The sequence below is a fragment of the Musca domestica genome, unplaced genomic scaffold, assembly GCF_030504385.1.
Source record: "Musca domestica strain aabys unplaced genomic scaffold, Musca_domestica.polishedcontigs.V.1.1 1, whole genome shotgun sequence".
NCBI classification, from domain to species: domain Eukaryota; kingdom Metazoa; phylum Arthropoda; class Insecta; order Diptera; family Muscidae; genus Musca; species Musca domestica.
Genome location: NW_026712114.1, coordinates 40,833,805 through 40,859,563, shown reverse-complemented (window position 1 = coordinate 40,859,563; position 25,759 = coordinate 40,833,805).

Genomic DNA, 25,759 nt, shown 5'->3' with positions numbered 1-25,759 from the left:
CAGAGTTTGGACCCCATATGTTGCCAAACATTTTGCGACATGTCTAACAATCGGTTTTTGAGAAGAATGCTTCATATATAACATCTGGGATTACAATATTATGACACATTTTTCTCAAATATTCCTGTAGAAGTTTTGAAATTCTAAAAATTGTGAATAGCATTCCTTGAATTCTTCGTGGAGTTGTATTTAATGACGCCACACTCATAATTCCATCATAAAACTTCTAGACCTTCGATGCTTAACCTAGTTAATTTGTTTCTAGAAACATGAATGTATGCACACAAGAAAAGGTACGTTTGGAAACGAAATGATGGTAACTTTCATTTGTGGCCCCAAAACAGAAAAAATGCATATTCCAAATGTCTGTCCCGGCCAGACCCACTAACCATCAACAGCCGCGCACCATCGCCACTAACAACAACGCATCACTCCATAAAGTTAATTGACGGCGGTTAATGGTTCATGCGCCAGTCGATGGATACTAAGCTTACACATAATAAAATAAAATATAAAAAAACAAAAGCTCAACCCGGTAGTTTTGAAAAACAAATCACGAACACAACGCTGTAACGTACGATGACAATAATGTGGCAAGGTGCACTCAGCCAGGCAACATACACACACACGCAATACCCTCGAAGTGTAGGGGGGTGTGTGTATGTTGAAGATGGTGGTAAATGACTGAATGTTGGTATTCTTTTGCGGGCAACATTTTGGTTCCAAAGAAAAACAATTAAAATGCATTTAAAAATATATATTCCACAGTGGAACAAAGAAATTAGTATTACCTTCAATTGTAATATTAGCTGTGCTGCCGTACAGTAAAAAGTCAACAATACCAAATGAACGAATATTCAAATTTTTAAAAAAGTTAGAGAATCCTGTATTTTGGCTAGTAATAAGCTCATGAAAAGGAAGCCTTTTATATTTTTGTCATTTCAAATTCTTTTCCCACACTATTTTCCTTGTTACAACTACCTTATCTTTCTTGAACCCCAAAAATTGTGGACTCGTAATGATAATTTCCGATATCAAAGATCCAGCACAAAATCATGTTTAAACTCTTCCGATATTCGGTATTTTTATGATTTTAGCCCCATTTTCCAATGTAATTGTCTGAAAATCCACACAAGGAGTTCCTTGTGAGTAGTATATCCCCTGGAAGACAATTATCTATATAGAACCACGATATCGTATAGCCCCCGATATTACGAACTTTGACGATTTTAGCCACATGTTTTAACGGAATTGTCTGAAAATTCACACAAGAAGTTCCGTGTAAGTTCTTTATCCCCTAGGAGAGAATTGTATATTTTCATCCACGATATCATATAGCCCCCATATAAGAATTTTTAATGTATTTCATATTTTTGAACATTTCCTAATTCGTTCTAAATGATGGAGTGCAATCAAAGTTCGCCCGGCCGAACATACTGTTTTTTTATTTGTTATACCCTCCACTATCGTTTGTAACACCTCGAAATATACATTTTGGCCCCACAAAGTATATAAAAATTCTTGATCAACATAAAATTCTATGTCGATTTAGCGTTGTCCGTCCGTCTGTCCGCCTGTGGAAATCACTCTAGCTTCCGAACGAAATGAAGTAGGCTGATAAAATTTTACTCAAATGTATATTATGTCTGCAGGACTTTTGGTATTGAAAATGGGTCATGTAGGTCCACGTTTTGGTATACCCCCACGCAATGGTACCTACCTATTTTCGGAATTTTGATAATTTTAGCGACATTATTCACCGGAATTGTTTCAAATATGGTATTTAGAATTTGTAATGAATACTACAGCCTGTGACAAAAAATTGTCTGTAAAGGTCCACGTCTTCGTGTAGCCCACATATAATGTTACCTCCCGATATTGGTTACTTTGATGATTTTAGCGACATTATTTACCGGAATTGTTTCAAATTTGGTATTTGAAGTTCGTAATGGATGTTATAGCCTATGATAGAAAATTGTCTGCAGGACCACGTCTTCGTATAGCTCACATGTAACGGTACTTCCTGATATTCGGTATTTTGATGAATTTAGCGACATTATTCACCGGAATTGTTTCAAATTTGGAATTTGAAGTTTGTAATGGATATTACAGCCTATGACAGAAATGTCTGTGCAGGTTTACGTCTTCTTATTGCCTCCATATAACGGTACCTCCAGAGATTCGGAATTTTAATGATCTTAGCGACATTAGTCACCTGAAATGTTTCAAATTTAGAATTTGAAGTTTGTAATGGATACTACAGCCTAAGACAGATATTCGATATTTATACCCTACACCACAAGGTGGTCAGGGTATTATGTCTTTGTGCATTTGTTTGTAACAGGCAAAAGGAAACGAGATAGACCCATAGTTCCTTTTGATGATCTGCATAGAATCACATTCTGAGTCGATTTATACATGTCCGTCCGACCGTCTGTCCATGTATTTTTGTAAACAAAGTACAGGTCGCATTTATTGTCCGATTCAGATGAAATTTTGCACAGATTATTTGTTTGGCCCAAGTCGGCTCCGCCCGACTTTAAGACTTTTTTTTACTGGTTTTTGTATGATTTGTGCTACATTAGTCACCGATTATTTTTTAAGTTCGGTATTTTTTTAAGATTTTGACAAATTTTTTACTTGTTTTGTTTCTAGTCGAACGTCTCACGAATATTCGGACGAATAGTATATGTAGTCTTTATTCACGGCAGAGATCGGAAATTTTTTGGTAAAAGTTCCAAAATTTTGCTAAAAATATAAAATATAATCTGTAATATTTCTCGAAATTCTATCTCTTATTTTCCTATATCTGTACTACTCCGAGGATGTCTGAGTAGTTCCAATATTATCAAAAATACCATAATATCAAGAAAAAAAACTGACAACAACTCCACTGTGCATATCAAATTTGCTTTGACTTTTAATGGGAAGGCAACATCAGAATCATAATTATTTATTTAATTTTCAGTGTAAAATTCATCAAAAATCCACATGGAAAGAACCATCAAATATAATTTTAATTTGTGCCATAATATTCTAAAACACACAATCACTGTTACATGCTGTCCGAATGTAACGCATGCGCGGAACCAGCATTTAATATGACCACGACAAAGTGTTAGTATGTGGCAGGTCTTATAGTCCCGCAGGCATGTGCGTGTGGATTTTGTTGATTATCACATTTTGGTTTATTTTGTTTGGTGAAAAAAAACAGCCAAGAGAACTCAAACAAAACATATTAAACCATATGTAGGTTAACCGTTATTAAAATAACAAAGACGAAAACAACGACAGAGAATACCAACTCCAGGGAATGCATTTTTTCGGAATACATCTCCCGCTCCACCATCAAGAAAAATACGATCACAAATAAAGGCGGCCAATATGTGTCACTTTAAAATCTTTTAGGTGTTGTTTTCTTCCTCTTCTTTTCCTTCATTTTGACCAACCTAATTTTAAGAAGTTCGGATGATAACTTAAGCGGCTTTTGTTATGCGCCATCTTTGTAATCGAATTTTTAATTTATCCCATGCGACAGGTGTAGCTGAAGTTTATAATTTTAAAATATATTTCAAAGTTTTCTATTAAAATAGGAATATTTTGACTTAAACGGTCTCGTGTAAAATTGATTTTTAACCATCTTATGAAAAAACAAGTAAAAAAACATTAAATTCGGCCGGGCACTCCACCTTTAGGTAAAGAAAACATTTGTATATAAAAGTATCTCAATTCAAACGTGTGCCACTTTAAACTACAAATACCAGTAAGACCGTTTGGATAATGTCATACCAAAACGAAAACCTCCATAGACATTTTTATCTACCAAACTTTCTTTAATACCAAATTTAAAACAATTTCGAGGGTAAATGTGATTAAGATTAATAAAATGCCGAATATCAGTGGTTATCGTTATATGTGCGCTATAGGAAAATGTGGACCTAAATATTCAATGTTCTGCCGCCGGAGCTAGAACCAATTATGACCCACAAATACCAATTTTTAAACAAATGTGCCAAGAATCATCAACATATTTGGTTTAAGATATCTCGGTATTATTTCTGATGACAACTAAAGAATAATTTTTGGACAAAACATTATACCCTCAAGTGAGGTACATACCCTCAAGTGAGGAATATAGTTAAAACATTCCTTTTAAGCAGTGCAGTTGTATGTCAAAAGAATTTTTGTCATATAATTCTTCTACAGTCCCAGAATGCATCAACTCCTTAAATTTTACCCAAAAACACGGGAAATAATGCGAGTTTATGCAAAATCCTCTTGCATAGCATCATTCTAGATGATTGGAAATAGAGATTTCTATTAATTTAGTGAATTATGGTGAAATTGGATGTCATCCCTATGTAAGGATATATTTTGTATAAGACATTCCCATACATTCATTTGCAGATAGATCTCTTCCCCTAATTTTCACATACTCATCCACAGGCTGTAAGGTTCTAGAACCTAGGTCTCTTTGGACCAAATCCGTTTCAGGACATTTGGAGTTGACCTGGGGGTGTCCGTCCGTCCGACAGTCTATCTCTCTGTCTGACTGGTGCGCACATTACACTCGTAATATTATTCTCAAACTTAGATCGACTTTGGAAATGGACAATATCGGTACACTCCTTCTTGTACCTTCCTCAAAATTTTCACAGCAAATAATTTTCTTCTACAACAACAAAGGGTTATCTTATTTTGTGCAAACTTTCAAAATCCTTATATTTATATCAAGGCCAGGCCAGATGCGATATCGTCTACTCCATCAAGTACCTCCCTCGCAAAGGATAACAATTTGGAATTATTATAGCTCTATACAATGCGACATAAGAGTCCGATAATTTTCAAATTCCCAATATTTTTACAAACTCCATAGCTTCTATGAAGATAGGATAAACGAGGCCGCTCCTTCTGGCACCTCCCCCTACAACAGGTTAATTTTAAATAACCATGACGCTCTTTTTCCAATATTTCTATTAACACAAGACTTACGATAAAAGTAGGCAATTCTTTTCTAACTAGGCTTATCCAAATATTTCTCCCAGATAATTGATGTGAATATGAAATTTATCAGCCCACTTCTGCTGGCACCAAAAAGGATAAAATGCTTATTCCAAATCATTCGCATAAAATTGAAAATTGGCTCGTAAAAAGTTGTTCACACCAATATTGTTATTGGTGATAGATGAAGTGAACACAATATCTGGTACCTTAGGCACATTTCAGCATCTTCCAAAAAATATCACTTACATCACATAAAGGAAGGAAGGAAGTAGTCGATATAGTCAAAATCTGGCATATTCCAATATTTATATCAGATACGAAATTTACGTTTAAGTAACATTGTTTAATTTTTTTTCACCTTCATATCATTTGATAAAGGAAAAACGTGCCTCATCGAAATAACGGTTTTTGACCCTAGGTCTCTTTGGACAAAATCAGTTTCAGGACATTTGGAGTCGATCTAGCGGTGTCCGTCTGTCTGTTTGTCTGGCTGGGGCACAGTATAACACTCAAAGGGAGCATCCAACTTGGTCGTAATATTATTGTCAAACTTAGATCGAGTTCGGAGATGGGCAAAATCGGTCCACCCCTTCTGGTACCTCCCTCACAAAAGACCGAAATTTTCAAAAAAAAAAAAAAAAATATTTTACTGCACAGAAAGAGAAAGAGTAATCCGATTTTGTTTCAACTTTGCAAATCCAAATATTTGCATGCGTGCGAAAATTGACAATATCGGTCCATTCCATCAAGTTCCTTCCCCACAAAGGGTCAAAAATTTGAATAATTGTAACTCTAATACAAAGAGTGTGAGATCGGAAAATTCCTTCTGGTACCTTCCCCACAAAGGGTGAAAGTTTTGAGTAACCAAAACGATCATTAAATCCGAAATAAGCATCCGGTTCACTTCATAATTCATACATCCCATTATTTCTACCAACAAAATATGTGCTGGGAATATGGGTCTACTCCTTCTGATTTCTCCCCCACAAATGGTCAACATTTTAAATATCCATGAAGCTCACAAAACGCGAAATTAATCTCCGATTCTCTGCAGACTTTGCACATCTCAATAGTTCTATTAACACAAGATCCATGATAAAGATCGTATAGATCGGTTCATTTGTTCTGGTAGCTCCCCCACATAGGGTTCAAGTTTTTGAAAAACGAAACGTTCCAAGAAAACGAAAAAAGCATCCAACTCTATTCTAATTTTACACATACAAAAATGTTTGCTAACACAAGATCTGTTGTAAAGATGGTATACATATGCGAACCCCTTCTAATACCCCACCCTGGGAAAATATTAAACAAATTAATTTTTAACAATTATTCACAAATTTAAAAATATATCCGGTTTTTGGTTGTTGCAAAATGGTCAGGCTTTATCCCTTTATTGTTGTTTTTATAAAAACAACGTTTGTTTATTAGTGGAGAACGATGGTAATGTTTACCAGGGGGTGAACATTTTTCATAAAAAAGTACATCCGTACTTTTGAGTATATACTTAAAAACACTTAATTCGGGCACACCGGACCTTCCATAACCTTCTCCATCAATTAAATAAAAAACATTTAGAAAAAAATCAGTTAAATTTATGGAAATAAAAAATAAAAAGAGTGGAACCGTTATGTGGAGGACATACCATAACAGGAACCTATATAGACCTTTTTTTCCTACAAGGACTGTTATATATTGCAAGTCTTTAATGCCAAATTTAAATCAATACCATAGAAAAATGTGCCTTGAATCATTAATGTACCAAATATCGGTGGGTATAAACAATTTCGTGGAAAAATGTGGTTAAAATGATCAGATAACGGGAGGTACCGATATGAACCCATATATAATATCAACAAGAATTTCAGAATTATGTAAAATTTGTCATATCTTGCTGATTATTATGAGCAAGATGCAGCTTTGGCCAATTGTTTTGTTCAACACATACATAAGTTTTACTACCTTAGGGCTACAGTCTTGCTAATTGCAAATAGTAACTCGTACTGGTTTCTGAGATATAGCCCTTATTAATGCGAACAAGTAGAAAAACAGTAACTTCGGCCGGAACAAACTTTGAATATCCACCACCATTTGGCACCAATTAGGAAATTTTCAAAAAAAAAAAAAAAATAAATAAAATCCATTAAAAATTCAGTTAAAATCTTAAAAATGCCGAATATTGGAAGGTGCCGATATATAATGGATATACGATATTGTGGACGTATATAGACAATTCTCTTTCAGGGGTTGAAGTACTCACAAAAAAAACTCCTTGTGTGGATTTTCAGACAATTCCATTGGAAAATGTGGCTAAAATCATAAAAATTTCGGAATATCGGAAGGTGCTGTTATATGGGGGATATATGATATCGCGGGGCCGATGCAGACAATTCTCTTCCAGGTGGTAAAGTACTCACAAGTGACTCCTTGTGTGGAATTTCAGACAATGCCATTGGAAAATGTGGCTTAAATCGTCAAAATAGACCATAATATCCGAACTGGCTTCACAAAAACAAACCCAACTAGGTAGATTTTTGTTTTTTAAATTCTACTAGAAGTTGTTTGAATTTTTTGTGTTACTCAGTGACAAAACGCTTAGTTTTATTTGCTGTAACACCTACAAATTCAGAACTTTTACTAAACCCCACGGTCTTACGATGTTTACAGAGTAGAACACTGTCATGTGAATGTTTGACGTTATTTATCGCTTTTGGATGTGGGTTAAAATCGCTTGTCCATTGTAAATTAGTTCGGCTGGTTTCTTGGAAAGCATCTTTACTGAACATTGTATGATGCGATGCCGCGCGCTGAGATGCCCAAAGTTTCCTGGGAGATATTTTTCATGCTGTTTAAAATCTCTTTTGTTGTCCTCATTCTGTAACTGGTGCAATAAGGAAGTCGTCATCATGGAATTTTATGGCATCATTAAGAGCATCATCATTTCGTCCGGTCCCAAGAACAGTTCCAGAAATTAAATATGTTTACAATTTTATTTCATTTAGAACAAAGCTTTTGCAAAATGACCTTTACGAGCGAGCATGGACTAGAAACATAACATAGAACCTTATACGACAGCAAACTTAAATACATATTTTTCGACGCTAATTCTTTTGTTCATCGAAAGAAAAAAAATATTCGAAAATATTTTCCATTTAATATCAGACACTTCAAATGCGAATTGAATTAGGCTCCAAAGTCATCATCACACCACAATATTCCACAATCAGCATACTAAGGTGAATAAATTGGCTTTACGTAAAAGTAAAGTGTTCTGGTTCCGTAAATTATTCGTAATATGTAAATATTACTTAGAAAATAAAATTAAATCGAAATTTTTTGACATCCAACAATACCAATTCATTTGGTCGTGGCCAGTCAAATGTCTAACAAAATGTTCATTGATAGACAAGAAAGAAAAAAAGTGGTCCATCATACATACTTTTTTGGATTTGGGTATAATTTAACATATTTTTAAAATTTCCGACTTCTCGGCATATCTACGTGATTTTCATCATGACCGAGTGAGAACAATGACCGTAAAATAAGTTATTTGCCCGACTGGCAAATGCACTTTGTGTTGCAAGACTTCTTTGGTGCATTTGCATTATTTTGCTTAGATTTTCGGACAGGATATCACATGTAATCACATGGGCCTATCACATGTTCGTTTTGTTGTTCACGCCTTTTAAAAGAACACTGCAAAAAATCATTCATAACATGAACTGAAGTCAAAGAATTCATTCATGGACCTTAAGTGTTTTTTATTCTGCGATTAATTCAGTTAAAGTGAAAATATATTACGGTAAGTTATATAATTTTGTTTTTTTTTTATTGTTTCTTGGAGACCCAACGAAAGTTTTATTTGCATAATATATTCCAATATTAGAATTATTGTGGCCAGTGCTTAGGTTATACCTTGGCACAATAATACACTGGGTGCTGGAAAAAAATAATAGTGGTGCTAATATCAACAAGTATGCAAAGACTATAGACGTGCGGGGCCGTCCATGTGATACCCTACAACACTACAACATTTTAGAAGCCCCTTATATGTCCAAATATATTTTGGAAGATTTCTTTTTTGATATAATGTCATAGAGCCCTGCCCAGATGTTATCCTTATTTACGTTCTCTGCCGTGTTGTTATGTATTCGAAATAAATTCAACCAAAAGTTGGGGTCCATCCATTGCAGCCGTGTCCTTAACTCTCATGCAAAATTCCGTGTCGATTGGTTTTCAATTGTGACCTGTAGAGTGACTGTAAAATCAGGATTATTCTATTTTTTTGGTCATGAACATCTTCAAAAACAATAGGATTTAATTCTGACCCTAACCGTATATAGCGAAATATATACAATATAAATACAAAGGAAGGGGATATTAGCTAGAATGCTTCTATCGCAGGAATGTCTGAACGGATTTTGACAAATTTTGTCAATTCAGAATGCCCTCTTGGAATAAAAGAATAAAATCTTAATAAATTACATAAAAACATGCCAATAATAATGCTAATATAGATTTTGTGGTATTTTGTGACATTTTTTATTTTTTCATATTTTTTTCGCATGCGATTTTTTCAATTTGACTTTAAATATTGAAGTGTATATTTTGTAAAATATTTTCACCTTACAACACAGGTTGGGGTTATTATACACAGATCGCAATTATCGTCCGATCCTCACGAAAATTTTCACAAGGATAGGGTTAGGCTCAGAAGGGCTGTGCCTATTTTTTTTTAAATATGTCCGCAATGTATTTAGGGCTTGAAATGGACCAACAACTAAAAATGTTCCTGATTTTGCAGTCGTTATAAAGGCCATAAATAGAAGCCAAATGACACGAAATCTCGCATGAAATTAGAGTTTACGACAGCGTGAAGAATGGACTACTACACTACAGGCAATACCGAAATACACAAAAGGCGAAATTCTTTTTTTTATGCTAATTTCGTTGACGAATATAGCCAAAGATCGTAGACAAGAAAATTATATAGATGAGGCTAAATGTGGAGATACAGAAGGGCATCTTGTTTTTGGTGATGATCACAAAAAATTTAGGGGTTCAAATGAACTAAAAACAGAAAAAATTTCCTGATTACACAATTGAAGCCAATCGACACGCCTGAGAAGAGAGTTAAGGGCATGGAAGAATTCTAGCATTTTCGATGAGTGCTCCGTGACATAATTTCAAAAGCGAATATTGTAGTGTGGTAGGGTATTACATGGTCGGCCCCGCACGACTATAGCCTTTGCTTATTTGTTTTATTATATCTTCCTAGATTTTATCATCTTCTAGCAAGAGACCATTCAGGATTGATGAGCTATATATCCGATATCTTGGCTATCAGCATCACTGCAATAGTCGGAAGTGACCTTTTAATGTATGTGCTATTTAGCCGGGATTAAAATTATTCGCTTAGTGACAACTTTCGTACTTTTGAAACAAAAAAAAAAAAATATTTTCCGTTGACGCTCCAAATTGGCAGGCTTCTACCCAGCCCTAAACTCGAACTCCACGCAATTGTGGCTTATAGAGCCATAGCAAAATCAGGACATTTGCCTGTTTTTATCCATTTTAACCCTCGAAATAATTTGCAATCACCTCCAAAAACAATAGGGTTCCATTCTGAACCTAACCCCACCTCCATTTTTAATTTTGTGAGGATCGGACCATAATTGGGACTAGTACATGATTAAAAATTAACATGGACAGACGGACGGACGGACATACGTAGATAGATCGACTCAGCTCAGCGAGATGGAAATCGCAATCAATCTTATAATACCCCCAACACATAGTGTTGTAGGGTATTATTATTGTGGCTACAGGATGAGATGAAAAAACTGCAACCAACTTCAGACTGCTGGTATTTCTAAGCCACTCGTCCGACAGCTGTCAAAACTATTCTATTGGTTCGAAAAGTAAAGAAGCTACTTGAACGAAACCTGTGTCGCAGTGGCTTAAAAATGGCTCATGAGCTAAACATATCGCAATATTCCATTCGGCAAATATTGAAAAATGAGCTCGGGGTAGATCTATTGAAATTCCAAAAAGTGCAAGAACTTACATCGCAACAGAAAGAAAACAGACTCAACAGAGGTAAAGAGTAGCTTCGCTTGGCCGAAAGTGGTGAACTGCCGAATTTGGTTTTCTCAGATGAGAGTCCAGCAGTTTGTAAACAAACAAAATGATCGTTTTTACTTGCCAAAGAGATCAGCTGAAAATGTGCACATTCGGTTGGCCACCAGAACTCAAGCGCTGGCCATAATGACAGTGTGGTCCGCCACAACAGATGTTCACTCTCCGCTCGTATAAATCGACCATGGCATCAGAATAAATGCCGAATATTATCGCGAAAATATTCTGGAGGGCACGCAAACATTTTGGCCGCAGACCTTGGACATTCCAACAGGACTCAGCACCATCGCACTCAGCACGCGCCACCCAAGAATGTTTACAAAATGAGGTTTCTCGCTTCATTTCCAGCATACAGTGGCCACCAAATTTCAGACATTTTTTGCTTTCATTCAATAAAATTAAAAAAATTTAAAACTTGTGGCGTTTAACTTTGTTCCAGTTTTTTTTATCTCACGCTGTACAAACTGCTGGACAACGAATCAGCCATTTCTCTGAAAAAATCTTTATCGTTTTTTTTTTGTTGAGAGAGTACCTTAGATGTATCCTAAAATTTCACGTTTTCATCCCTGATAGTCACTGAAAATATATTTGAAAATCTTCTGATAGATGAAGTAAATTTTTTCTTAAAAAATGTGTTAAAATATATCTGAAAATACTAGTATTCATAAGAAATTCTTAATTGCGTCTTCAATAGTCAAACTAAAATGTCCTTAAAAAATCCACTATGATATTCAAATCCACCGAAATTTCAAAAATGATCTTAAAATGCTCACGATTTTATCACGGTTAGTTCTTTTAAAATATTCTTAAAAATATCCCCGATTTCATCTTTGAATATTTTTCAAAAAATGTCCTAAAAACCCCAATTATAGCCGCTCACAAATAAGTATTAGCGATTATATCCCCTGATATTACTTAACTATATCATCTCTTAAAGTCCTTGAAAAAGTTGTCTGCAAAAAATGAAATTCTTTTCGGATTAACGCATTGAAAGAACTAAATAATGTCTTCTATCCTTCGTTCTTCGTAAAGATAATGATAAATGTTTCGTCATCAACATGTTGCAAGTCAATGTATGCACTTACCAGGATAACAGAAAATTAAACATCATTTTTCCCATTGGAACTAAAAATTGCTCCCGAGGGTTTTTCATCCTCCACCACAAAAAAACCGCCAGAAATAACATAGTAAGAATTATTTTGTGTAATAAATTTTATTTTATAAAGTCACTGTTTGTTTGTGTTTTTCGTTTGTTATTTTAATAAAAATGTAAATTAGATTCTTTTGACATAAATCACTGTAAATACTAGGAAAACAGAAATTTCAGTAGCACTCACATAAAATTGAAACAGTTTTTTTTTCTGCAGTTTTTGACTACAAATGTCAGAACAAAGGATGTGAGAGTTCGTGATAAATTGTAATGGTAATTTTTATTGTTACGTATGGCAAAGATAAATGAATCGAAATATTTGGGAGAGCAGGAGATATATATATATATATATACACCAGTATGAGGAAAGAAGAAATGTATGTAGCTAGTGGATTATTTTTATGGTGTAATTAATAATATTTTGAAGGACTATTATCCACATATAATCGTGTATTTTTAAACAACATTTTGAAGAACTATCAGTTATATTATAACCGCGTATTTCTAAAAAATATATTTAAAGGAAAATTAGCCAAAAAAAATTTGTTGTGTAAAAAATATTTTTAGAGGACATATGTTTGTGATTTTTTAAAATGATTTTTTGAAGGACTTACAGCCGTATAAGCGTGGATTTTCAAGAATATTTTTCAAGGACTATCAGCCATATAAAAGTGAGGATTTTCATACTCTCCACCATACAGGGTGACATGAAAAAACTGCAACCAACTTCAGAATGCTGTCATTTCTAAGCCACTCGTCCGACAGCTGTTGAAATTATTCCAATGACAGCTCATTATATTGTTTACAAGCGTACAAAAGCATTTTGATGAGAATTTTCCAGAAAAAAAGTTATTTGTAATTAAATTCAAGCGGGATAGTGTGTCCTTTAAATTTGGCTGGAAAAACTCAAGCGAAAATATTCTGGAGGGTGTATTAAAGCCTTGGGCACGCCAACATTTTGGCCACAGACGTTGGACATTCCAACAGGACTCAGCTCCTTCGCACTCAGCACATGCCACCCAAGAATGGTTACAAAATGAGGTTCCTCGCTTCATTTCCAGTGCACAATGGCCATCAAAATCTTCGGATACCAATCCATTGGACTATTGTGTCTGGAGTATTTTAAAAACAAGGTTGGCACTAAAAAATACCAAAGTGTCGATCACCGCAAATCGGGCAGCGTTTGATGGTTTCATTGGTCGTTTGAAGGCCATAATTCGTGCCAAAGGTGACCGATTCGAACAAATCTAATACAATTCAATACATTCATCACATCATTCAATACAATTTAAAAAAAAATAAATTATCCCGTTTGACTTTGTTGCAGTTTGTTTATCTCACCCTGCATGTTTGTGGATTTTTAAAAAGATTCTTTAAAGGACTTTCAGCCATATAATCGTGAAAATGAATGAATATTTTAAAGGCATCTTTAAAAAATATTTTTGAAGGACTATCAGCCATATAAACGTAAATTTTTAAAGAATGTGTTTGAAGGACTATTATCTATATTAATGTGGATTTTAATGAATACTTTTGAAGGACTATAAAACAAAAAAATGTTTTTGTAAAAAATATGTTTGAAGGACATATGTATGTGGATTTTTAAAAAGTTTCTTTGAAGGACTTTCAGCCATATAAACGTGGGAATTTTTAAAGAAAAAAGATCTATCAACCATTTAATCTGAATTTTTTGAAGAATATTTTTGCAGGATTATTAGAGGAATTATCGTGGAATTTAACAATTATTTTTAGGGATTATAGAGTTATATTCAAGAATTTTTCAAGAACTATTAGAGTAATAATATATTCAAGGGTCTCTTGGAGTTATACTCTTAGAATTTTAGAGAATAATTATTAAATAAAATTAATGAAGCAGTAATTATGTATATTTAAGAATATATCGGAGCTATATTGGGAGTACTTTTTAGGTACTATCATTGATTAGATTTGAGATATTTTTATGCAATTTTTTAGACGTTTCTTCTTTCCTGCCAAGAGGCCATTCTGAATTAATGAGAACTGTCGAAATCAGTTCAGCCGTTCTCGACATATAAGAGATCTTTCAAGCATATCTTCTTTGATAGACATATATATCGCACATATTTTTCTATATATCCGATTTGTGGGATGTAAACATCAATGTAAAGATCAGAAGTAACCTTGTCATGGCTTTGAGATTTCGCCGGGATTTAAAATATTCGCGGTTTAATGAACACATAGTGTTGTAGGGTATAAAAATGCTGTCCGCTTGTGAGGGGGTACTAGAAAGAGTAGTTCGATCAACTCCATATTCACATCAGATTTCTGGTTGAGAGAAATATTTAGATAAACCAAGTTTGAAAAAAATCGATGACAAATTTCGCATGTTAGGAGCGATATAAAGGGTCAAAAATTTGAAAAATCTCAAAGCTTATAAAACGTGAAATAACAGTCCAATTGTCTTTAATTTTCTCATATGCACAATATTTTAAGTTAAATCTTCCAAATATCGAATATCGAGAGTTATATGGAGTCTATACGGAAATTGGACCGACATGTCCCATGAACTTAACCCACAGGCAAAATACACATGTGGGAAAAATGTTAACCTTCTACCTCAATTCGTCCGAAAGATAGCGTGATTACAACAGACAGACTGACACACCGCTCGACTGATATCCTTCGCTAAGTCGACTGATCAAGAATTTATATACTTTGTAGGGTCTAACAACAGTATTTTGAAGAGTTACAAACAGAATTACAAAGTTAGTATTTTCTCCATATATTGTTGAGGCTATACAAATTAATGGAGGTGAAATAAAATTGCAGGTTTACCTTTGCGATTAATTGCAATTTTCCACAAACATCAACCACACGGAAGTAGTCAAAAGAACAAAAGGCTACCATTGTATTTTTATTTCGTTTTTTACATCGAACCGAATTAGATACCCACATTTTGTGTTCCAGCATAGAGAAGATGGAAAACACCTTGTGCGTTTTCCAATTATGGTCGCAACAACAACAACTTGCCTTAAAACTATTTGAAATCCTTAATTTTTCACATGTTTTTTTTTTTCGTTTTGTTCTACATTGCCCTGTTTTCGCCTTCTCAAAACAATTTCCTACTTTCATTTAAGAGAAAAAATTATTTGTTTGATTTTCCTTTCATCGTTTAAAAAACCCAAGGAAAAGTAAGGAAACTAGAACATTTTTTCTTTTTATATCGAAAATCTTCATCCCCAGTTATTGACCTTATGTAGAGAATCGTAAAAAATAGAGCATGTGATTTTTGTTGTCTTGTCAGTGCAAGGGAAGCGTGTTTACCGAACGCTGGTATACAAACACAGACTGAGGCAGGGCACGTGTTATTTGTTTGCTGATACATTTCCACAACCACCCACCTTTGTGAGGATAGATGTAAAACGAATGTCATCGAGATTCTTGACTATTTAGGGATCCTAAATTAATTGTGGATGTGTAACCTGATCTCCTCTTAAAAAAAATAAAAACAAAAACTGAATACAAAGTGAAAATTTTTTGTTGATTCGTTGGAGTTTTTTTTAATGGGGGGAAGAAAATTCGTTTCACTTTAATGTGTTTGTTCGCATTACGCAATGTGGAGCTCGGAAGAAATGGAAATTAAAGGAAAGTGGGAAAGTCTTAACAGCTTCCGCTGTGTTTCCGCTGTCTATGTTAATGCTATTTATTTAAGGTGCATTTTGAGGAAAGGTGGTTTTCGTGGTCAAATATTTAACAAGATTTAAGTGGAAAAATCTCTTGTTTGTTTTGGAGCTGGTTCAGTTATTCTTAAGATATTCTTCATAGAAATATTGATTCCGGTCAGAAATAGAATTAAAAAAAAAAAAACAAATATATATTTTTCTGATGGTCAATTAGACATGAATAGATAAATTAATTTTTAATATTTTGTGGTTGCAACAATAGTTCCAAATCAGGGAAACCAGTAAGGAAAAGTCAAAAGTCAGGCGGGCCGACTATATGATGCCCTACACCACTATGCATATTTAGTAGAGCTCCCGTAACAAAAGAATTTATTACAAGTACATAATACCTCCTATCAACAATTGGCTTTAGAGCCGTAATAGTTTGCTGTAGAGTGCGTGATATCACGCCGAGAAGGATTATATTAAAACAAGTAAAAAAACATTAAGTTCGGCCGGGAAAAACTTTTAATACCCTCCACCTAAGGGTAAAGGAAACATTATAAGAAATGTAGCAAAAACCATTAAAATGCCGAATATCGGGGGGTGCCGTTATATGGGGGCTATACCAAATCGTGGACCTACACATGCATTGTTTCGCCAAAGGAGCTAGAACCCATTATGACCTAGAAAAACCAATTTTCAGACAATTCCGTGAAAAAATGTGGCAAAAATCATCAAATTACCGAATATTTGGAGGTACCATTATCTGGGAGCAATACCAAAACGTGGACCTATAATTTCAATGACTCGCCTCACGAACTGGGACCCATTATGATCTACAACTACCAATTTTCAGAGAAATTCGTGAAAAAATGTGTCAAAAATCACCAAAATACCGAATATCGGGAGGTACCGTTATATGGGGACTATACCAAAACGTGGACCTATACATACAATGTTTCGCCACACGAACTAGGACCCATTATGACCCACAAATACCAATTTTTAGACAAATCCGTTAAAAAATGTGGCAAAAATTATCAAAATACCGAATATCGGGAGGTACCGTTATATGGGGGCTATACCAAAGTGGACCTATTCATGCCATGTTTTGCCACACATACAGGGACCCGTTATGACTTATAAATACCAATTTTCAAACAAATCAGTGAAAAAATGTGGCATAAATCATCAAAATACCGAATATCGGGAGGTACCGTTATATGGGGAATATACCAGAACGTGGACCGATATATCTCATTTCAATACCAAACATCCTAGACACAATACAAATTGCTCTGCTAAATTTTGGCGCTCTACGTCAAATAATGTGGGCTGTATCGTGATTTCAACAGACAGACAGAAGGACAGACAGACAGACGGACATCGTTAAATCGACTTAGAATTTTATGTTGGTTATGAATATATATACATTATGGGGTCTACGACGAATATTTAAGGATGTTACAAACGGAATGACAAAGTAAATATACCCTCCTTTCCAAGGTGGAGGGTATAAAAATATATATCGGAGCCGAGTTGCACAAAATGGAAACGTACGTCGCGAAATTCACTCCATTTGGGCTGATATTAGCCATTATTTGCACAATAAACCCAAAATCGGAATAAGTATATATATGCGAGCTATATCCAAATCTTAGCCGTTCTCGCTAAAATTTTGCCAAGGTATTTCCGAGCTTTATAAGATATCAAATACCAAATATCATATTTGTCGAATGCATATTACGAATGTGAGGGACTTAAGCACCAAATCGGATGAAACACATATATATATATATATATATATATATATATATATATATATATATATATATATATATATGTATATATATATATATATATATATATATATATATATATATATATATATATATGGGAGCTATATCTGAACAGATTTTCACAAAATTTTATGTACTTGCTTCTAGACTGAATTCGGTAAGATGTACCAAAATTCAGAACTTTTTGACAGATATTGTCTATTTGGTCCGCAATTAACCCAAAATCGGTTGTGGATATATATGGGACCTATATCCAAATCTGAACCGATCTTTACAAAATTTAATACACTTATTTCAGAGCTCTATCTGATATCTGGTACCAAAAATCAATATTGTGGAATGCATATAACGCTTGTGAGGGACTTTAAATCCCAAATCGGATAAAACATATATGGCTGCTATAGCTATATCTGAACCGATTTACACCAATTTTAATGTACTTCCTTGTAAATTAAATTCCGAACCGATTTACACTAATTTCAATGTACATGCTTCTAAATTAAATGCTGTTGGATGTGGACTGATATTAGCTATTAAGTGCTCAATTAAATCGAAATCGGCTGAGGATATATATGGGAGCTATATACAAATCTGAACCTATCTTGACAAAATTTGTTACACTTATAAAAATCTGAACCTATCTTGAAAAAAATTGTTACACTTATTTCAGAGCTGTATCTGGTATCTGGTATTACGCTTGTGAGGGTTTATAGGATGAATTTAGTCTTAATTACAAAAATTCAGTTCATTTGGGCTGATATTATATATATGAGAGCTATATCCTAATCTGAAACGATCTCGATAAAATTTGACAAAGGTATTTTCCAGCAGTATCTGATTTCCGGTACCAAATATTATTTATCTGGAGTGCATATTAATCATGTGATGGACTTAAGCCCCCAAATCGGTTGAAACATATATATGGAAGCTTTAGCTATATATGAACCGATTTTCTCCAAATTTGAGTTACTGGCTTCTAGACTGAATTCGGTGGAATGTATAAAACAAAACAGGTCATTTGGACTTATATTAGCCCATTGGTGCACAATTAAACCGAAATCATTTGAAGATATATGGGAGCTATATGCAACTCTGAACCGATTATCACCAATTTCAATAGGGTTCATCCTTGGGCAAACAAATATTGTGTGCAAAATTTTATCTCAATCGGATAATAAATGCAACCTGCATTTTTTCACAAGAACACATGGACGGGCGGACTGACATGCATAAATCAAAAGTGATTCTATGAAGATCTTCAAAAGTAACTATGGGTCTATATTGCTTCCTTCTCCATGTTACAAACAAATACCCTTACCACTATGTGGTGTAGGGTATAAAAATTTGAGATCTATAATAACTTATGTATTTGTGCTGATTCTAATCTGATTAAAATCACTTTCCTGTAACAATTTTCGCTTATAAAGCAGCATGCATTTACTTGTTTAAAACAATTTGTTTAATACTTTCCGCAATTAAATAATAATATTTTTATTAATAAATAAATATCAAGACTTAATTTTTTGGTGTTAAAACCAGAAATACTTTTCAACAACCAAGCGGCAATAATCATCTGATTGCTCGATTGACTCTGTGGTGGCAAGTCCAATCTTAATCTTTTTGTTGGTAATGTAACAAGCCAAGAAACTCCAACTCATCTTAAAACACAGGGGAAGAACAACGACAACTACAACAGTATTTACGATAACAATAACCATAAAAGCCCCCCTCCCTGCTTGGAGTGAAAGAAAGAAAGAAGAAGGCTTATCATAGTTTATAGCGCGCTGTGCGCTTCCTGGTATTGACCTGTATTTAGGTCACTCGAACTTGTTTCTGTGTGGTTAAAACAAGAAATGGCCATAATCAACCAAATCGAAGAATACTAACGAAAAGAAATGTAACTTCATTCCATGCAAGAGAATATAAATTTGTTTCTTCGTTGGTTGGTTTCGTTTCTTTTTTCACAATTTTGAGGGTATAAAAGTTTTTTTTTTTTGTTTTTTACCACAAAACAGAAGAATAAAGGTGTGAGACGGCTGAAAATATGGTCGACATTGTCGCTGCAGTTTCAAGAGAAATGCTTTTACTTAAAGCTTTCAAGAAGTAGTCATGCCTTTTACAACTACAAGGGTAAAGCGATTATTGATTGACTAGTCCATAAGTTGAAATGGCTGATGATATTTTGCATTAGCAACGATTTTTTGGAGGGAAAGGTTTCGATTTTATGAATTTTGGAAATTATTTCTGGAACTGACAAAAAGTACTAGAAAGTACCATACATTGTACTAAGCAAAGGCTCTGAATTTTTGCATGAAGCTTCGTCTACGGAAAACAAATTATTTTATAAAAAAAAGGTTTTTGAACTGAATGAGTTCACTAAATAGGGTACAAAATATTGGGGGACCGGAAATACCTACCGTAATAGCGGAATGTTCCATTTAATAGAACTGTGTTTTTGGAAATTTGAACTAGTAAAGTACTTAAGAGTTCCGATGGTACAATTTGGTATTTCTTACACTATAACAATACATTACATACATACTTACGCTCATCAACGCGCATATGATCACGACTACATAAAAGTTTTGACTGAGAACCCGAAGCTCGTTTAGAGATTTTTACTAAACAAGCACTATTACCTCAACATGGAATTTCCACTACCAGGACTGGATATTGAATAGTAAAATTTGTCGAAAATAAAAAAAGTATTTTTTATACCCTAAATCATTCAATGGAGGGCTTTAGCTTTTTCATTGCGTTTGGAAGTCCTTGAAATATTCATGACACACCCTACAAATGATGGAAATGAAAACAGGGTGAGATAAAAAAAACTGCACCAAAGTCAAACGCCATAATTTTTTTTTTTTTTTTTAATTTTATTGAATGAAAGCAAAACATGTCGGAAATAGCATCAAATTATAGAATACGTTTAGAATAGGTTACCTTTGGCATGAATTATGGCCTCCAAACGGCCAATGAAACGGTCACACGGTACCCGAATTTGCTCTGCGGTATTTCGACCCTATCCCTGCAAAGCGCTTGCTTGTGGTGTTTTTTAGTGCCAATCTTGCTTTCCAAAATACTCCAAACACAATAGTCCAACGGATTGGTGTCCGGATATTTTGGTGGCCATTGTTCTCTGGAAATGAAGCGAGGAACCTCATTTCGTAACAATTTATGGGTGGGTGTTTGCGTACCCAAGGCTTTAATACACCCTCCAGAATATTTTCGCGATAATATTCGGCATTTATTCCGATGCCACGGTCGATGAATACGAGCTGTCTATTTTCTCTCTGTTGCGGTGTAAATTCTAGCACTTTTTGGAATTTCAATGACTTACCCCGAGCTAATTTTTTCTAATATTTGCCGCATGGACTATTGCAATATGTTCAGCTCACGAGCCATTTTTCGGCCACTGCGACGCGCGATTCGATCAAGTCGCTTCTTTACTTTTCGAACCATTTCTGCTGATTTTGATGTTTTCTTCTGTCCACTTCCTTGACGTCGGACTACGCTTTCAGTATCACGGTAACGAACGGTGGTACGAGACACAAAAGATTTATTCACATTTAAATGCTGGAGTGCTCTAACGATAGCCACTTGTGGTTTTCCAGCCAAATATAAAGAAGTCACACTATCACCCTTGAATTCCAGTACGAATAACTTTTTTTCTGGAAAATTCTCACCAAAATGCTTTTGTACGCTTGTAAACAATATAATGAGCTGTCACTGGAATAATTTTAACATCTGTCGGACGAGTGACTTTGAAATGACAGCAGTCTGAATTTGGTTGCTGTTTGTCATTCCGTTTGTAACTCCTCGAAATATTCATGATGGACCCTACAAAGTTTATATATTCTGGATCAGCGTAATATTCTAAGACGATCTTGCATTGTTCGTCTGTCTGTTGTAATCACTCTATCTTTCGAACGACTTAAGATAGAAGGCTAAAATTGTGCATAAATGTGTAAAGTTCGTAAATGGACCATGTCGATCCACGTTTTCATATAGCCCCCATATAACGTATCGTTCCCATATTCGGTATTTAGCTGGTTTTAGCTACCTTATTCACCCGAATAATTTTAATTTTCGTGTTGGAAGTTTGTAATGGCCTTAAAATTTCGTATGCTGGTCTACATCTTCGTATAACCATCATATAGCGCGATGATTTCGATGATTTCAACGACTTTATCAAATTTCGTATTTGAAAATTTTAATGGGTGCTACAGCCTATGAAAAAAAAAATACTTATGCAGGTCCACGTCTTCGTATAGCAACGTATAAAATTAAAGCGGTATTTTTTGAAATTTTTCAAGTTCCTTCCAAATAGTGGAGGGTATTAACTGCTTTTTCATTTGTTTTAAACTAGCATTGATGATTTTTGATTTGAGGATGGTAGAGATGGCACGTTGTAATATTTATATCAGTCTTAGGTCAGATACGAATTTGTCAATATTGGTTAAACCGCTTCGGCACCTCCCCCATGAAGGGTCAAAAGTTTGAATAATCATTACTCAAGGCTGGTGGTATACATTTATAGGCAAAACCTACTGATACTATTTTACTTTAATTTTCAGTTAAAACTGTGCATGTTCACATTTGTGCCAAGAATTACAGTGATCCCTTTACATTTTTTTTTGATTATAAAAATTTTGAGCAAAATCAAATAACTATGCAATTTTTTTCTTGCACATTGAAAACTTAACACTTTTCATTTGCTTCGGTGCAAGCGAAATGTTTAAAAAGTTTACATTCAATTTTTTTGCTTTCCTGTTTGATTTTCAATAGTCATTAACGAGGTTATTTTTATTATCGACCCGTTTTCCCCCTGGCTTTGGCATCTAGCTGAGTGTGCTAAGTGCGACTGGCTGACTGGCTCGTTGGCCAGCTAGCCGATTAGTACGCTCACAGCCACTGGTACTGGTATTTGTAGCGGCACTGTGCGTGTAAACCATTCCCGCCGTGTGAGTGTGACAGTATGGCCAAGACCAAGAACTCAGAAGTCAGCAGTACTTGACAAATACGTTGATTTTGCACAAAAGACCAAAAAACCAACAACAACATCGACGACGAACAAGCTATAAAACGGCTATAAGAGTGATTCGAACACAGCAACACTTTTTTTTCGTAGCGATACTGCTGACCTACATTTGTGCCAAGTTGGCAAAAACAGATTTTTTTGGGATTGTTTGCAAAAAGTAAATAAATATACACTTGAATAAAAATATCTTTATTTTCTTTTTGCAAACAAAAAAAAGAAAACAATTACGAGGTTGATTTTTGGTGTTCTATACTCAGGTGTTTAAATAACTGTTCTTGAGGAATCTAATTGAAGGTTTTATTATCTTTTTTTTCGTGAAATACGCTATGTTGAGATATATTTTTTTATAGAGTAGAGTAAATGAAATTTTACAAAAAAAATAAATAAATAAATAATAACAATTAAGCTAAAGATAGGTGACTATTACTTGGCAGATTTATGAAAGCCCTTTATAAGAAAATTGCTAAATAAAAGCTCCGTAACTTCGTAAGATAGTAAAATCCCTTATATAATAAAGGCACTATATGAAGCTCTATCAAATTAATGAATTGGACTGAGTTGTCTCTGAAATGTAATTTCAACAACATAAAAACAAAGAAACATTGCAATTCCGTTTTATTAGTCCTCTACAAAAGGGAGTATCCGTATTGGTCCAAACTCAACACATCGTAATATTTTGATCGCATTGATAGATGGTGTTATCGGTCCACTACCATTGACATAGCCCTATAGAGATACCAGTTCTGAAAGGAGACAAATGGAACTAATAATCTAAAGTCAAAGAGATCTATATACAGGGTGAGATAAAAAAACTGCAACAACTGGCAGACCATACCATCACCATGGCCGGCGCTTGAGTTCTGGTGGCCAACCGAAGGTGCACATTTTCAGCTGACCTCTTTGGCAAGTAAACACGAACATTTTGTTTGTTTACAACCTGCTGGACAACGAATGTTTTCTCTTCGGAGAAAATCAAATTCTGCAGTTCACTACTTTTGGCCAAGCGAAGTAACTCTTTAGCTCTTTTGAGTCTGTTTTCTTTCTGTTGCGGTATAAGTTCTTGCACTTTTTGGAATTTCAATGGCTTCACCCCGAGCTCATGATTCAATATTTGCCGAATAGAATATTGCGATATGTTCAGTTCGCGGGTTTCGATCAAGTCGCTACTTAACTTTTTCCAGTCAAATATATAGAAATCAAACTATCACGCTTGAATTCCATCACAAATAACTTTTTTTCTGGAAAATTGTCACCAAAATCCTTTTGTACACTTGTAAACAATATGATGAGCTGTCACTGGAATAATTTTAGCAGCTGTCGGACGAGTGGCTTAGAAATGACTGCAGTCTGAAATTGGTTGCAGTTTTTTCATCTCACCTTGTTTATATTTATGTTGTCTAAAATGTCAAACTTAATGATGGAATAACAAACCTAATATACCCTCCATAATATGGTGAAGGGTTATTTTGTCGATCTTTTCCGGTGATCTTCGTTTGATAAAAATATAAAGATTTTTGAAGTTTCAAAAAAATCATTGGGAATGTAAATTTTTATTAAAATTGTGGATTGAGAGCCCACACATCTCGGCTTTTGCTAGATATTTTTGAAGAAAATCACATCTCGGCTTTTACGGGCTTCAATTTCGACCCGAACCCTACGCCCATTTCGAGGTTCGGTCGATAATTGCGCAGCAACTAACATCAAAGTTTTGTACACATAGATTGCAATTTGTTTGTTATAAATCCGCTAGCCAGGATATCAGTATCATTGTAACATTCAGAACTGAACTTTTCATGTATTTCTGATCTCGCCGGGATTAAAAAGTATTCTCGATTTAGTGCAATTTTTCGGATTTTCGTCACATAAAACAAATTTGTAGGTTTCTGGCAAAAATCTAGTCCCAGGCTAAATTTCGAACCCTACGCCCATTTCTCGGGTCGATCGATAATTGCGTAGCAACTAACATCAAATTTTTGTACGCATAGATTCCAATTTGTTTGTTATAAATCCGATAGCCAAGATATCAGCATCATTGTTACAGTCAGAACTCAACTTTTCATGTATTTTTGATCTCACCGGGATTAAAAAGTATTCGCGATTTAGTACAATTTTTCGGATTTTGTCACATAAAACAAATTTGTAGGCTTTTGGCAAAAATCTAGTCCCAGGCTAAATTTTGCGTCTATTGGACAATAGTTGCGACCTGTCGAGCAACTGCAACGTCAAAATCAGGACTTTTTGTTTTTGATCCATAAACAACCCTACAAATCCTACGAATGCCGGAATATATAACATCACATCTACATGGTTGTTTCAAAAGTTATCTGTTTTCTACAAAATGCATTCTACGAAAAAAGGATATTCCATAATTAATGCCAAATCATTGGGTATTCTCCTCCCATTAAAATATCTGCTTTTAGGTCCAGAAAATAATACAAATGGAATACTTGAAAACGCCTTAAAATTTTGCTGTTCAACCCATTTCCTTTTGAGAATGAATGTTTTGGTCTATAGCCTATTCTTCATTAATCCTTGTGCAAATAATCGAAGGATATTGTGTGACGCCAGTTGGCGACATACTATATTATCGCATTGTTCATACATAAATACATACATACATACACATAGACAGGAAGATATAATCTGCCTACAATTTTGCTAAAAACCATTAATATTCAGATTAACTTGTCAAACATCATTATTATTTTAGCACATTCACCCAGATCAAAGGAAAAAGGCTGGCCACAAACAGGACACAGTGACAATGTAAAGGATATTTCATAAATATGTACATAAGTGTATGTGTGTGCATACAAATATAGATGTAGACCGATCGTGTTTGCTACTGCTGTAACAAACAGGTAGCTCGCCAGGCGACACATATTTTCAGGGCTACTATTTACTTATTCGTTGTCGCCTGTTTCTGGCAAATATTTGTTTTGTTATCCTTTCTTTACGTTTTTAAGTGGAATTCGCTGCGACACGT